The sequence below is a fragment of the Leptonychotes weddellii genome, chromosome 1 (assembly GCF_054177405.1).
Source record: "Leptonychotes weddellii isolate Sample4059 chromosome 1, ASM5417740v2, whole genome shotgun sequence".
Lineage (NCBI taxonomy): Eukaryota > Metazoa > Chordata > Mammalia > Carnivora > Phocidae > Leptonychotes > Leptonychotes weddellii.
This window is the reverse complement of record NC_138369.1, coordinates 160,335,542-160,350,181: the sequence shown is the minus strand read 5'-3', so window position 1 is coordinate 160,350,181 and position 14,640 is coordinate 160,335,542. Positions and strand designations below refer to the sequence as shown.

Sequence of the window (14,640 nt, the reverse complement as noted above, 5' to 3'; positions counted from 1 at the left end):
TGTTGGCGAGGATGCGGAGAAAGGGGAACCTTCTTAGACTGTTGGTGGGAATGCAAATTGGTGCAGACACTCTGGAAAACAGTATGGAGGTTCCTCAAAAACTTAAAATAGAACTACCCTACAACCCAACAATTGCACTACTAGGTATTTACCCAAAGAATACAAAAATATTGATTTTAAGGGGCACATTCACCCCAATGTTTATAGCAGCATTATCAACAATAACCAAATTATGGAAAAAGCCCAAATGTCCATTGACTGATGAATGGATTAAGAAGAGGTGGTATATATATATATATATATATATATATATATATATATATATATAGTGGAATTCAGGCATGACTTACTTATTTTATTACTAGAAGTTTGTACCTTTTGACTCTCTTCACCCATTTCACCCCACCCCTACCTACCCTCCCCTCTCACAATCACCAATCTGTTCTCTGTATCTATGAGCTTGGGTTTGTTTAGTTTTGTTTTAGGTTCCATATATAAATGGGATCATATGGTATTTTTATTTCTCTGACTTATTTCACTTAGCATAATGCCCTGAAGGTACATCCATGTTATCGCAAATGGCAAGATTTCATTCTTTTTTATGGCTGAGTACTCCATCATATGTCCATGTACATATGGTGTACACATTTTCTTTATCCATTCAGCCATCATCATCGCTTCTCGGTCTTTTGGCTAAGATCAAGTGTAGTATCTGTTCTTATCAGTTTAATATCTGACATATCCTCTATCCATTCAGCCATCAATGGACACTTGTCCATAACTTGGCTATTATAAATAATGCTTCAATGAACATGGGGTAAATATATATTTTTGAATAAGTGTTTTCATTTTCTACAGATAAATATCCAGAAGCAGAATTGCTGGATCATATGATAGTTTTATTCTGAATTTTTTGAGCAACCTCCATACTGTTTTCCATAGTGGTTATACCAATCTACATTCCCACCAACAGTGTACAAGAGTTCTCTTTTTCTAATTCCTTGCCAACACTTATTATTCCTTCTTTTTGATTACAGTCATCATAAGGGGTGTTAGGTGATCTCATTGCAGTTTTGATTTGCACTTTCCTGATGATTAGTGGTGTTAAGCATCTTTTCCTGTACCTATTGGTCATCTGTATGTCTTCTTTGGAAAAAGGTCTATTCAGATCTTCTGACCATTCTTTTTTTTTTTTAAGAGAGGGGAGTGTGGTGGGGGGTGAGGAGCAGAGGGAGTGAAAAAGAGTATCTTAAGCAGGCTCCACACCCAGCATGGAGCCCAATGAGGGGCTCGATCTCATGACCCTGAGATCATGACCTGAGCTGAAATCAAGAGTCAGACACTTAACTGACTGAGCCTCCCAGGTGCCCCTTCTGCCCATTTTTAATCATATTGTGTTACTACTGAGTTGTATGAGTTCTTTATATATTTTGGATATTAACTCCTTATCAAATACATGATTTATAAATACTTTCTCCCATTCAGGAGGTGACCTGAAATGAGTTTTCTTTTTTTTTAAATGATTTTCTCTGCTGTGCAGAAGGCTTTTAGTTTATGAAACTATAAATATACTTCCACTTATTTAATTTTGCTTTTGTTTCCTTTGTTTTTGGAGTCAGATCTAAAAAATCATCACCAAGACCTGTATCAAGGAGCTTATTGCCTAAGTTTTCTTCTAGGAGTTTTATGGTTTAAGGTCTTACATTTAAGTCTTCAATCTATTTTGAGTTAATTTTTGTGTATGGTATGAGGGAATAGTCCAGTTTTATTCTTTTGCATGTGGCTATCTAGTTTTCCCAACACCATTTATTTATGAGACAGTCATTTCCCCTTAGTGTGCTCTTGGCGTTTCTGTCATAAATTAATTTACAATATAGGCATGGGTTTATCTCTGGGGTCTCTATTCTGTTCTATTGATCTATTCTGTTTCTATGCCAACAGCATACTGTTTTGATTATTAGACCTTTGTAATAAGAGTTTGACATCAGGGAGAATGATGCCTCCACACAAGATTTCTTTGGCTACTCAGATTCTTTTGTGGTTCCATTCAAATTTGGGCATTGTTTTGATTTCATGAAAAATGCCATTGGAATTATGATAGGGATTGCACTGAATTTATAGACTGCTTTAGAAAATATAAACCATTTAAGAATATTAATTCTTCCAATCCATGAATATGGAATGTCTTGCCATTTGTGTCTTCTTCAATTTCGTCAATATTTTACAGTTTTCAGTGTAAAGATCTTTTATCTCCTTGGTTAAATTTATTCCTGAGTATTTTATTCTTTTTGATCCTATTATAAATTCAACTGTTTTATTAATTTTTCAGATAGTTTGTTGTTAGCATGTAGCATGTAGATATGCATCCGATTTTTGCATATGGATTTTGTATCTTGAAACTTTACTCAATTTGTTTATTAGCTCTAACAGTTTTTTTTAGTGGACTCTTTAGGGTTTTCTATATTTAATACCATGTGATGAGCAAACAGAGACAATCTTACTTCTTTTTGGATTTAATTACTTATATCTTTTTCTTGCCTAATTGTTCTGGCTGGGATTTCCAGTACTATGTTGAATAAAATGCCAAAAGCAGGCATCCTGGTCTTTTTCCTGATCTTAGAGGAAAAGCTTAACTTGAACAGGATGTTATTTGTGGGCTTCTCATACGTGGCATTTTTATGTTGAGATACATTTCCTCTTTACTCACATTGTTTAGAGTATTTATCATGAAAGAATGCTGAATTTTGTCAAACATTTTTTTCATATATTGAGATGATCATATATTTTTACCCTTCATTTTGTTAATATGGTGTATTACAATCAGTGATTTGCTGATGTTGAACCATCCTTACATCACCTGAATAAATCCCACATGAATCATAGCATATGATTCCTTCAATGTGCTCTTAAATTCAGTTTGTTAATATTTTATTGAGGATTTTTGAATCTATGCTCGTCAGGGATACTGATCTGAAATTTTCTTTTCTTGTAGTATCCTTGTTTAGCTTTGGTACAAGTGTAATGCTGGTCTCATAAAATGAGAGTTCTCTCTCTCTTCAACTTTTTAAAACTGTTTAAGAAGGATTGGTATTTCTTTTTGAATGTTTGGTAGAATTCACCAGTGAAGCCATATGGCCCTGAACTTTGTTAATGATTCAAGCTCCTTACTAGTAAGAAATTGGTGTGTTCAGATTTTTTTAATTAATTTATTTATTTGAGAGAGGAGAGGGAGAGAAGCAGAATCCCCACTGACTGCAGAGCCTAATGCAGGGCTAGATTGCAGGACCCTGACATCATGACCTGAGAAAAAATCAAGAGTCAGAGGCTCGACCAACTGAGCCACCCAGGTGCCCTTAGATTTTTTTTTTTTTTTTAATGACTCAGTCTAGGTGGACTTTTTCTTATTATAGGCATTCATTGCTGTATTTATCACTATAACATTAGAACTACTTGTAAGTTTTGGTATATTGTGTTTCCCTTTTCACTTGTTTTAAGATAATTTTTTATTTCTTTTTTGACCCATTTTGATCACCCTTTTGATTTCTTCTTTGAACCATTGATTGTTCAAGAGCATGTTGTTTAATCTCTATGTATTTGTGAATTTTCCAGTTTCCTTTTTGTAACTAGTATCTAGTTTCATATTGTGTGTTTGGAAAAGATGTTTGATACGACTTCAATCTTCTTAAATTTACTAAGACTTGTTTGTAAAATATTTAGTCAGACCCCTTCCAGGGAAAGACTAGGTGATGAACATGATTGCTCTCTCTGCACAGAGCCCTGGGGGCACAGCCTTAACAAATGCTCACATGTGCACCTACAAAAATTACTTCTTCATCTGCTGCAATCCTGTGGGATTCATGAACACAAGCTTCAACGGGTATCAAAGCCCAGTGATATGGGGGTCCATCTCTCAAATGACATCTATAAAAGTTGGGGTGCTAGACATGTGAATAAGTTCCTTCCAGAGAGATGCTGGTGACTTGATTTTTATTAAGAAGCAAATGGTGGAAGAAGGTGGGGAAGGGCCCACCAGGTCCCCTGGTCTCTGGAGAGGATAACAGCCAGCACCTAGATGCATGTTAACTGGAAGCCAGAACCTCAGGCAGCAGCTGGTAAAGTACACAGTCAAAGCCCTTACAGAGGAAGACTGGGTTATGAATATTTCTGTCTGCTCCCTTTGTGTTGCGCCCTGGGCAGATAGCTAAAGACAGTGCTCACACACCCATTAACAACTGTCCCTTTGTTTGGGATAGTCCTGTGGGATTTATGAATGCAAGTACCCTTAGCTTTCAGAGTTATGTGATTTGGAGGCGTATCCCTCAATGGGACCCTCAGAGGTTAGGACACTAGATGACAGTCCAAACCATTTGCTCCTCACAAGGAAGCTGGGAGTTGGGGCTCCCTCCCCACCACGTGGCACAGGACCAGCGGTGGCTTTTACAGCAAGGCTGTGTCTCACCCTCTCCTGCCCATTTTGATGTAGTTATTTTCTTACTTGCCCAATGTGCAGAAGTCACTCAGCTAGTTTCCAGATTTCTCTTAGAGGGAACAGTTGTGTATAGTATACTCAGTGTCTCCGTGGGAAGCCAGAAATTCAGGAGCCCCCTAAGTCACCATCTTGGTCAGGAGCCTGATGTCTACTCTTCTTTTATCACTTCAAAGAGATTTTTTCCCTTGCATCTTTAAGTTTATCTGACTTACTGTAACCTTACACTCACACATACACACAACTACGTACACATACACACGTGCACACCACACACTCACACATCTGAGAAGATCTTTCCATTACAAGAAATATGTTCCATTAAAATTCAAGAAACTCTGGATATATGCACAAGTAGTATGAGTCAGCAAAATAAAAGGGTAACTCAATACTTGAGCATCCTAATATTTCAAGATTTTTGACAGACTTCAAAAATGTTGTTAAATTATTATCAAGGGCTTTAAACTGCAAGGTTTTTAGCTCTGAGAAAGCTTTAATGGGAAGAATCAACCATCATTCACTGAAATGGATAAAACTATGAAGCTAAAGTGAAAAAGTAAAACTGATTTTTAAAGAGCGTGAAGAAAAATACTCTATCCAAGTAAGAATTTTCAGACTGAGAAAAATGCTTCAGAAATTACTAAATGCTTAAAGAGACTCAGGCATTTCAGAGCAAGGATGAGGAAATGATGAAAGCTCTAGAACTGAATGCCCCAAGGAAACATTAAACTTGCAATTCTATGCAAATACATTTTAGCTGTTTCTCTTTTAGCAGACACTGAAAAGGAATTTTTTCCAGAATTTTTTTAAGTAGAACATAAAGCTTGATTTTCTCCAGATTTCCCAATAGTGAAAAACCTAATAATAAGTTACGAAATAATAAATTAATAGTTCCTGTAAAGGATTTTACTTACATATATCTTTAAGAACATCAGCAATAAAACATGCCAGACTGATAATAATCACTCACTCAATCAAAATATGTTGAGGACATATGATATACTTGGTATTATTTTAGTTGCTGGGAATACAGGAATATAAAAAACACAAGATCCTATAATTTGAGGACCTAAATTTTACTGGGAAATGACAAAAACAATACCCAAATAATTGATGCAACATTATAGATGGTGATCAGTATATAAAGTAACGTAAAGCAATATAAGGTTATAGAGAGTGGCAAGAAGTTAGTTGGTTACAATAGGTCAAAGAAACTAGGTATCTTATCAATTGGTCAGTTGGTCAAAGGAAAGGAAATAGTGCTCTTTCTCAAATCTCTAGATACATAGTACCCTGGTGTCTATTCCTATGAAATAATAAATGTGTTGTTTCAAGTCACTGTTTACTGTTAAATTGTCACCATTCAAAAGAAGTTGTAACAAATACTTAAAGTGTTAAGAATGACAAAGAAGACCTTATTAATGACTGGTAACAGGAGAGATTTAATGCAATTAGAAAGAAAGACTGAATTTAACTCTTCCTGAAATAAAAGACAAGAAGATATTTAAACTCTGGTGCCAGCTGATGGAAAAGTATGGGATAAAATTAGGGGGATGATTGGGCAAGGTGATAAGGTCATCTGCCACCTAAGTTTGCTGACTGACTCTTATGCAAATTAAGCTCCTTCCCTCAACAGATTAGGAAATAGAGACACTATCTTAATGATTACATTCCAAAGAGATCTTCAGAGGTCTTTGAGAAAGACATTCCTGGGTTGTAGAAGATTTACATTTAAAGGACAAAGAATTTACAATTGCAACTTTTCTTTTTTTTTTTTTTTTAAGATTTTATTTATTTATTTGAGAGAGAGAATGAGCGAGAGCGAGTACATGAGAAGGGGGAGGGTCAGAGGGAGAAGCAGACTCCCTGCTGACAGCAGGGAGCCCGATGCGGGACTCGATCCCAGGACTCCAGGATCATGACCTGAGCCAAAGGCAGTCACTTAACCAACTGAGCCACCCAGGCGCCCCTACAATTGCAACTTTTCTAAAGCAAATGCTCTAAGAAAAGGGAAGTCAAAGGCTTCTAGTTGGGGGGGGGGGAACCTGTCTACAGTTTGGTAAAGTTGAAAGGCACATTGAGGCCACCATGGTCATTACATAGCAATAGATCACTAACATATTAGCTTCCAGATATCATTATGTAACACAGCCCATCTACTTGTTAAGGAACTGTTGTTCCCTTATCTGTCCCAGATGAGTCATAACACAAAAGAACAAAAAGAACAAAAAACCATAGAATGTATTGTCTCTAGACCATTAGAAATGATTAAATCATCAGTCAAGTGGGACCCTATCACAACTTATGCTGTAAGCTTACAATAAATAAATTTCCCATAAATGTACCTCTCTAATTTGACCTTCTAGAAATCCTCGCCGCTGAGCTTAAAAGTACATCAGATTCCAAAGTGATTAAAGTACCCAGTAGTCCTTCTTGGATGAGCGGTTAGGCTCTCAGCACTGTTACATTAGAGCAATTATTTTGTTAGTCCAATAATGGCTCTACTTTCCTCTAAACTTGAATTCCTCCAAAATTTCTTGGAAGAGAATTCTTGCTAGAAGATTTATTTGGATCACCAATTCTTCTTCATGATTACGAAGAACCTCCAGGAATATTATTTTATATTGACTCAGATCCCTACACTACCTCCTAAAATCCTCTCAGGACATATAGCATAGCACTGGCATAGCAGGGCCAAGGCTGATCAAGTCATCATACATGTTTTGTTATTGAATATTACTGGATTTGTGTACCCAAAAATATTTTGCGTGTCTTATAAGCCTGTTATATATTTTGCCATCAATTTCAACTCCCTCCCACAAAGTTTCTATAAACTTGCATTGCCATAAGGGTGATTTTGGTAAAAAATGGCAACCAAATAAGATCCAAATTCTTATCTCTTAATGCTATCCTAATTTAATTTCCACTTTCCTTAAATATTTTCTATCTAAATTTATATTTGGTATAATCAAAGGAGACTGGGAGTAAACCAAGCTTTGACATTAGTCACATGGCAGCAAATGTTTTCCCGTTATACCAAGGTATATTGTGGATTGTGGCCCCAAAGAGTGCAGAAGTTCTGCTGGTCAGAACTCTCTGCCCTATATTCTTCATTGGTACTATGTCGTTTGACTTATTTAAAAATTAATCACAATGGTAATATAGCCTATAAAGCACAACCTAATGGTTAGCTGTTTTCAGCTACCAAGAAGTTGAGTCATCAAGAAACACAGTATCATTTTATTGCTCTGGATCACCCAAGTGTAGTATTTAGGCAGACTTCATATACATTAGCAGAAATCTAATTTTCCTTCTGTGGAACTCACAGGTCTCCACAGAGGTTTTCTCTTAGCATTAGCCACTAGATAGTACCCAAACAGAAAAAAAAGAAAAAAAATAGTGGACAGTTATTCTCTAGATCTGAGGAACTCCCATGGAAATGGCATGACTGACCTCCTTCCTGGTACTCTTTCTGACTTATGAGCATTCCTCCTGTTTGCAGGATCTCCTCTGTTTACACCTATCATCTTTGACCCATACCCATATCTCTTTGCTCAGAATTTCTCCTCCTGGCTCAGCTATACTTCTTACCAATAGGGGAGACAAAACTGACTAACTGACTAATACTTTTTATCAGAATCACTTGAGATGGATGCCAATGGATTTGACTGGTAAAAAAAGCAAAAACAAAAACAAAAAACCACAGGACTGTCTCTGTTGATGGTGATGGAGTTATAGTCAGAGTTAACTGCAATCTGGCTGGCTATATGGGATGAAGTGATGATGCATTCCACAGCACATATGAATAGGTGCTGTATCTTGTGTATTTATCAACTTCTTTGGAGATACACAAAGTCACACCTAGACCTGGGACAACAGGATCAGAAAAAAATCAAAGAATTTTTGAGGTGGGAAAGATAGAAAGTTCTGTGTTTGCATCCTCCTCCATTCCTCATTCTCAGGTTTGATCTTTGAAAAATTTCCAATCAAGTCCCTAGCTTACTTCATTTCATATGCAACATGAGGGTACAATCATTTAAAGAAATTAATCTATACTTTAAACATTTTCATCACATTTTTTGAGTAACAGGTGCTTCGATTTCTCATTTTAATTTTAAGTGAGATCAATGTTCTGAGGGTATAGTAGGAATATGGTATGTCCTTGTACTAGGTTTCCTTGCTTTTTCTTGTTCTTTGTTTCTTTCTTTCATTTGTTCATTCTCTTTTTACATTGGTAGCAGTGAAATGTATGTATGATGATAGAGAATTTGCTCTCTAAAACTTTTAATTGTATTAACCAAAGCTGCTTCTGTTACAAGATAAGTAAAGCATAAAGTAAGTATCAATCCTACTTAACAGCAATTTGTAGCAACCTGGAGTTACTGGTTTAGATCTACTTGCTAGATATGGTGGGACTCTTGACTGTGCAAAAAATTTTCCCCAAATCATTTTCAAGTGAATTCTCTCCTATTGAAAATGGGTACAGTTTCCGTCCCTTATATCAGTTTCATAGGATGCCAGGGTAATACATGTTTTCTCCGTCTGTGTATGGTGAGTGCCTGCATGTCAGTATATTTCATATATACCTAGGGAGGAAGACTTGGAGGTCTGACAGAGGCATCTGCTTTAGCATCCCAATCATTTTCTGAGCTGGCAAATGATTTTTGGGTTTGACTGTGTTTGTCTGTCGTGTGGTTGTGTGTGGTGTGTGCATATTATACACACATACACACACAGTCGTCTACATGAACCACTTTAATTCTTTCTGTAAATTCCCACAGAAACTTCCATTACTGAGAACTCCATAGAATGGTGTTTTTATTGTCTAGACATCTAAGATTCTGTTTGCCTATCCATATTACAAGGCCACTAGCTACTGCCCAACAGTCTGTAAATATTCAAACAGTGCTCTAAGCACCCAAGCCTAATTTCTCTTCTACTGCAAAATAAACAACTCTCAGCTCTGACCTTCTGTCACTAAGACTTTACCATCTGCAGGGTGTACTGCAGATGATTTCCAATCTACAAGGAAAACAACAATTGGGATCCAGGAAATCTGTTTTGCCTCAATTGGGGAGAATATTGTTCAGCTTATGGAGCAAGGGAAGCAGGAAAGTCCTTGGAGTGCTCTATAGTCAGTCCTATCGGCAGTGAATTAATCCGCTCATGAACAGGTGAATTCCTTTGAATCTTCCCTCAGTATGCCCAGGAATATACTATTTCCATCTTATGAGTAATCTTTGCTGAGCATCATCTTCTGTATTTTAATCTCTCTTATATCACCCCAGCCGTGATCAGTATTTCTGGTTCCTGAACATTCTGATGCCCTTTTATAGTCGGGCAGTTTACACCAACAACCTGTAACAAGGCAGTGTATGTCTACTTAATGAAGAGCAGATGCACAGACAGCCTTTGAGTACAGAACTCCCAGGAATTTCACAGACCGGACGGACATTTGAATTTTAGTTGGATCGATCAGTTAGTCTCCATTTGTAGTACTAGTGACCACAGTCCTTAACTCTTCCCATGCTTCTTCATCAGAGGAGGCAAATCATGATATAATCAACGTAGTATATTAACACACTTTAAATGGTTACCAAGTCCGAGTCCTATATCACTCGGGTATGGCAATTCAAATATCCCCGTAGCAAAACAGTAACTGTATACTAAACTCCAATCTAGAAGAATGCCACATAGGGTTGCCAGATAAAATACCTTATTTGTCCCATGTAATATCTAAGACATAGTAAAAGAAAGTATTTTTTTTAATCTGAAATTCAAATTTAACTGAGCTTTTGTGTTTTATTTCAAAATCTGGCAATCTTACCTTTGTGCCTGGATGAAATCCACATTTGTATGGAAATGAAGGCATTAGCCTTGTGACCTTCTGTCCCCTCTAGCTTCAGGCACTTCCAATGGATCCTATTCCATTTCAAGTACAGGTGAATCAATCTAGGAATCGCCTTGTTTAATTCTGTTAGTCTACTGTCAAACTCCTGGAACCATCTATTTTGCATACTGGCTATAGATGACTGATAAAAAATGACTTCAGGGGAATTAAAAATCACCCTTCAACCATTCCCTTAATCATAGCAGTAATCTCTCACTGTCCTCCTGGAATACTGTATTGCTTAATGTTTGCTATAGAGGAGAGATGGGACAAGTTCATCAGTTAGCTTGACCAGTTAACGGGCTGAAGAACAGATTTAGTCTATGGAAAAGGTAAAAGAAACATGTCCCATTCACACACAATATCCACCTAAATTAATCACTCAAGTGAAGCGTATGTGACCACAGACTAATATTTGCAGTTCGACTTGACAATTTGTTATTCCAGCTTCACTTTAATTTCCTCTACCAGCCATCTCCACATGCTCCCAGTATAGCCTTCACTCCTACGGGGTGTCATCTTTATCCATCAGGGGGCTTATATTGAACTCCTGCATCTAGAAATCTAAAATGTATTGGATACCATACCCTAGACAAATCACCCAGTTCTTTGCATGTCTTTAGATCTCCATCCAGGGGTTGGACATGCAAATCTAGGCCTTTTACTTTATTGTTAGTGTAAATTTACAACCTTCTTCCCCTACTCCCTGCCTATTCAATATATTTCACTCTAAATCATGATCCTCATAATTGGATTGAAATTTCTTTAGGCTAAAATAGAGAATTTTAGATATGGCAACATAAGAGGTGGGAGGAGCAATTCTCTCACCTCTGCACCGCACCCTATATTGATGATAATAAGCTGTTAACCCCTTAATGGGAATCCTATCAAGTTTCTTTGTTGTTATTCCATTCTTTGAAGACCATCTAAACAAACACTCAGTTATGCCAGGTATCCCTTAACATTTTCTTGTCTACCTTTTCTATTTTCCACCATTTTGCAGCTTCTTTTGGATAGCTGGTATCTTTTTCATGCAATTCCTTGCATGGAGAATAAGTTAGCTACTGCCTCCTAAATATTCACCAGGCTTCAAGAACAAGATTACATAAGGTACAGAAGATTGGGGAATCCTTTGTCATATTGTAATATTACCATAGTCCTTGTCAATAACATTAAATTAAATGTGTCATCATAAAGCCAGTTTAGAACTGCTTTCATTTATAAAATTTCTATTTATTCAAAAGAAGCATGGGGCAGTTAACCTCTATCAAAGCCAATCCGCCAAAAACCTTCATTTACCAGCCACAGCAAGTTAATAGTCACTATCTAGAAATGTCTGCTCATAAACATTTACTTGGGGATATTTGACAACCTAAAGAATTTCTTCCATTCAGGATTTTCTAGAAATACCCATCTCTACCCCACCCCATGGTTAATTCTAAGAATTTATGTATCTATGTCAATAATGATTTGCCAGGCTTCTACTAGAAAGAACCCTAATTCTTTAGCAGAAAACCCTTGGGATTGCATGGTCACCTGACCATGGCCATCATTCTTTTATATTTTTTAGAGTAATCAGTGGTCTTAATGGAGTTAATTTACTTATAAACACACCAGCTATTAAGAGGGTTATAGCAGCACAAGTAGGCTTTTCCTGTGACAAAGAATTTCTGGTTTTATTTTTTTCTGTTAAGAAAACTACTTCTAGACATCTAGTTTTCACCTTAACTGCTAACAACACAGAGTTGAAATTTTTGCTAATTTCCTTTCCACTCAATAGCATATTCCATATCCACCCATTTGGCTAGTTCCCTTGAGTTTAAGTCTATTTTTTTCTAAATTCCACTGGTCAGACTAGCCCCTAAAACCTGCCTCAAGTCATTCCTACTTTACATCAAAGATGAGTAGACTTTACTGTGGTATCAAATTTTCGTATTGCTTTTCCATCTCATCCTGGTTCCTGATCAAAGGTGATCTGGACATTTATAAACTGTGGATCTGAAAAACAATCATTTCCACAGTGCCACCCTGCATTAACAAAGGGACAGCTTGCCAAATTTAACTAAGAAGAATCAAGTATCTTCTCCAGTATCAAACTTAACTAAAATTTGAAAGGATTGATATAATCAGTAGACACTGGCAAGTGAGAAATTTGAGTCCTCAAAAACAGCTCCCCTCATTCTTTTTTTGCTGTTTAGATGCACTCAGGCATTTGAGGCCTCCAATAAATGAGTGTGGGGCATCACTTATCCAAAGGGAGATTTTTAGTCATGAAATATCTCCATTTTATACTCCAAAAATCTCAAACTAGTGATATTGTCCAATATGCCCTGCCCTCTAAAATTCATAAATTCTGTTCATTATAACAACTTAAAGCAACTAAATTCTGCTAAAAGTATTATATAAAGACTCCATTATCTTTTCATTTAAAAATGTCATTAAGAGGTTTGATAGATGTGTGAACAATGAGATTTGACTGGGTCATTTCCCCTGCCCTTTTTTTTTTTCCTTCTCTCCTGGGATCTCAAATGTAGGAAGGATAAGTTACAAAATAGTTGCTAATCCTCAGCTCTATAATCATGCTCAGAACCAGCAGCATAAAAAATGGAAATAGATCTCTATACATATTTAGTTATGTAGCAAACACTTCTTTTTTTTTTTTAAAGATTTTATTTATTTATTTGACAGAGAAAGACACAGCGAGAGAGGGAACACAAACGGGGAGTGGGAGAGGGAGAAGCAGACTCCCCACCAAGCAGGGAGCCCGATGCGGGACTCGATCCCGGGACTCCAGGATCATGACCTGAGCCGAAGGCAGTCGCTTAACCAACTGAGCCACCCAGGCGCCCTGTAGCAAACACTTCTATATCACTTATAAGCCAGGAGACTTCTCTAAGCACTTATACAAATAACATCTTGGTTAATTCAATACCAATAGACAATCCTGAGGTAGTTATTATTTTATTATTATTTCCACTTACAGATGAAGGAACTAAGAGGTTAGCAGCTTGTCCAAGATAAGTAGAAGAGAAAGATTTGATACCCAGTATCTGGCTTCAAGGTTCACTCTTAATCACTATGCTAAACTACTTCTCCTCAAAATAACAGTATATAAAGTTATTAATACAAATGTGAGTTTCTTGGCATCATTTGAGAAAGAGCATCATGCAACATTCAATGGACTAACAGTCAAGAATTTGGGTTTATGGGGCACCTGGATGGCTCAGTTGGTAGAGTGTGAGACTCTTGATCTCAGGGTCTACGTTGGAGCCCCACATTCGATGTAGAAATTACTTAAAAATAAAATCTTAAAAAAAAATAATTTGGGGTTTTATCCTGGTGGTGACATTGTCTGAGTGACCTTTGCTGTGCATTTATTACCTTCTGTTTCCTTTCTCTCAAACTGACAATATGGGAGATTCTCATGAATGTGTAAGTTCTGATGAATCTCGAATGCAGAAAGGTAAGCTCCAGGATAATTCATCCATTCTTTTACTTACTTATTCATTCAAAAAGTACTTATTGAGCATCTATTATGTTATTGATGGGGTCCAGGACATGTGACCCCAAAATATGGCAATTTGTTATATTAAATATCTTTAGCTAAAGGAACTTTTAAAAATGACAGAAGCAGTGTAAGTCTTCCCCACCCCTGCCCTTCTTCCCTGAAAGAAGTCATGAAACTCCCATGTGAAAGGTACTGTCCCTATACCAGGAGGAGGGAGGACATTCTTATCATTAGATATGGGGAAATGGCGGCCAAGAAATCTATACAAACAAACCTTGTTAAACTAATCCTCATCCTAATCCAGTTACTTCTTTACCATTTACTACCCCTACCTAAACCCCTCTGTCTTGTCAAATCACCAATTTATTGTTTCTTTGTTACTTTTTGGGTCTTCGTTTCTTGTGAAGGTTTCCTTGCATATGTAAAAATTTAATAAAATGTGTATGCTTTTATCCTGTTAATCTGTCTTTGTCAGTTTAATTTCCAGACCCAGAAACGGACCCTAAAAAGTCTGAGAAAAACTTTTTTCCTCCCCTACACTATTATGTGCCAGTACTGTCCTAGGCATTCGGCATATAAGTGATTTTAAATATAGTTAAATAGAGACACATACCTATAACATACCTGAATGTAGAATTGATTTATATATTTTCTACATTTTTACGATCACATATATGCTAAGATCTACAGGGAGACCAGCTTTTTAGCAAGTTTATAAATGAGCATTTTATTGTGTTTTAATTTTAATTTTTTTTT

The 14,640-nt window shown here is 36.7% G+C and overlaps 1 pseudogene; it reads left to right on the top strand.

Moving 5' to 3' along the window:
• The first annotated feature begins 673 nt into the window (after nucleotides 1-673).
• Nucleotides 674-845, top strand: LOC115936531 (U2 spliceosomal RNA; annotated as a pseudogene).
• The last annotated feature ends 13,795 nt before the right edge of the window (nucleotides 846-14,640 follow it).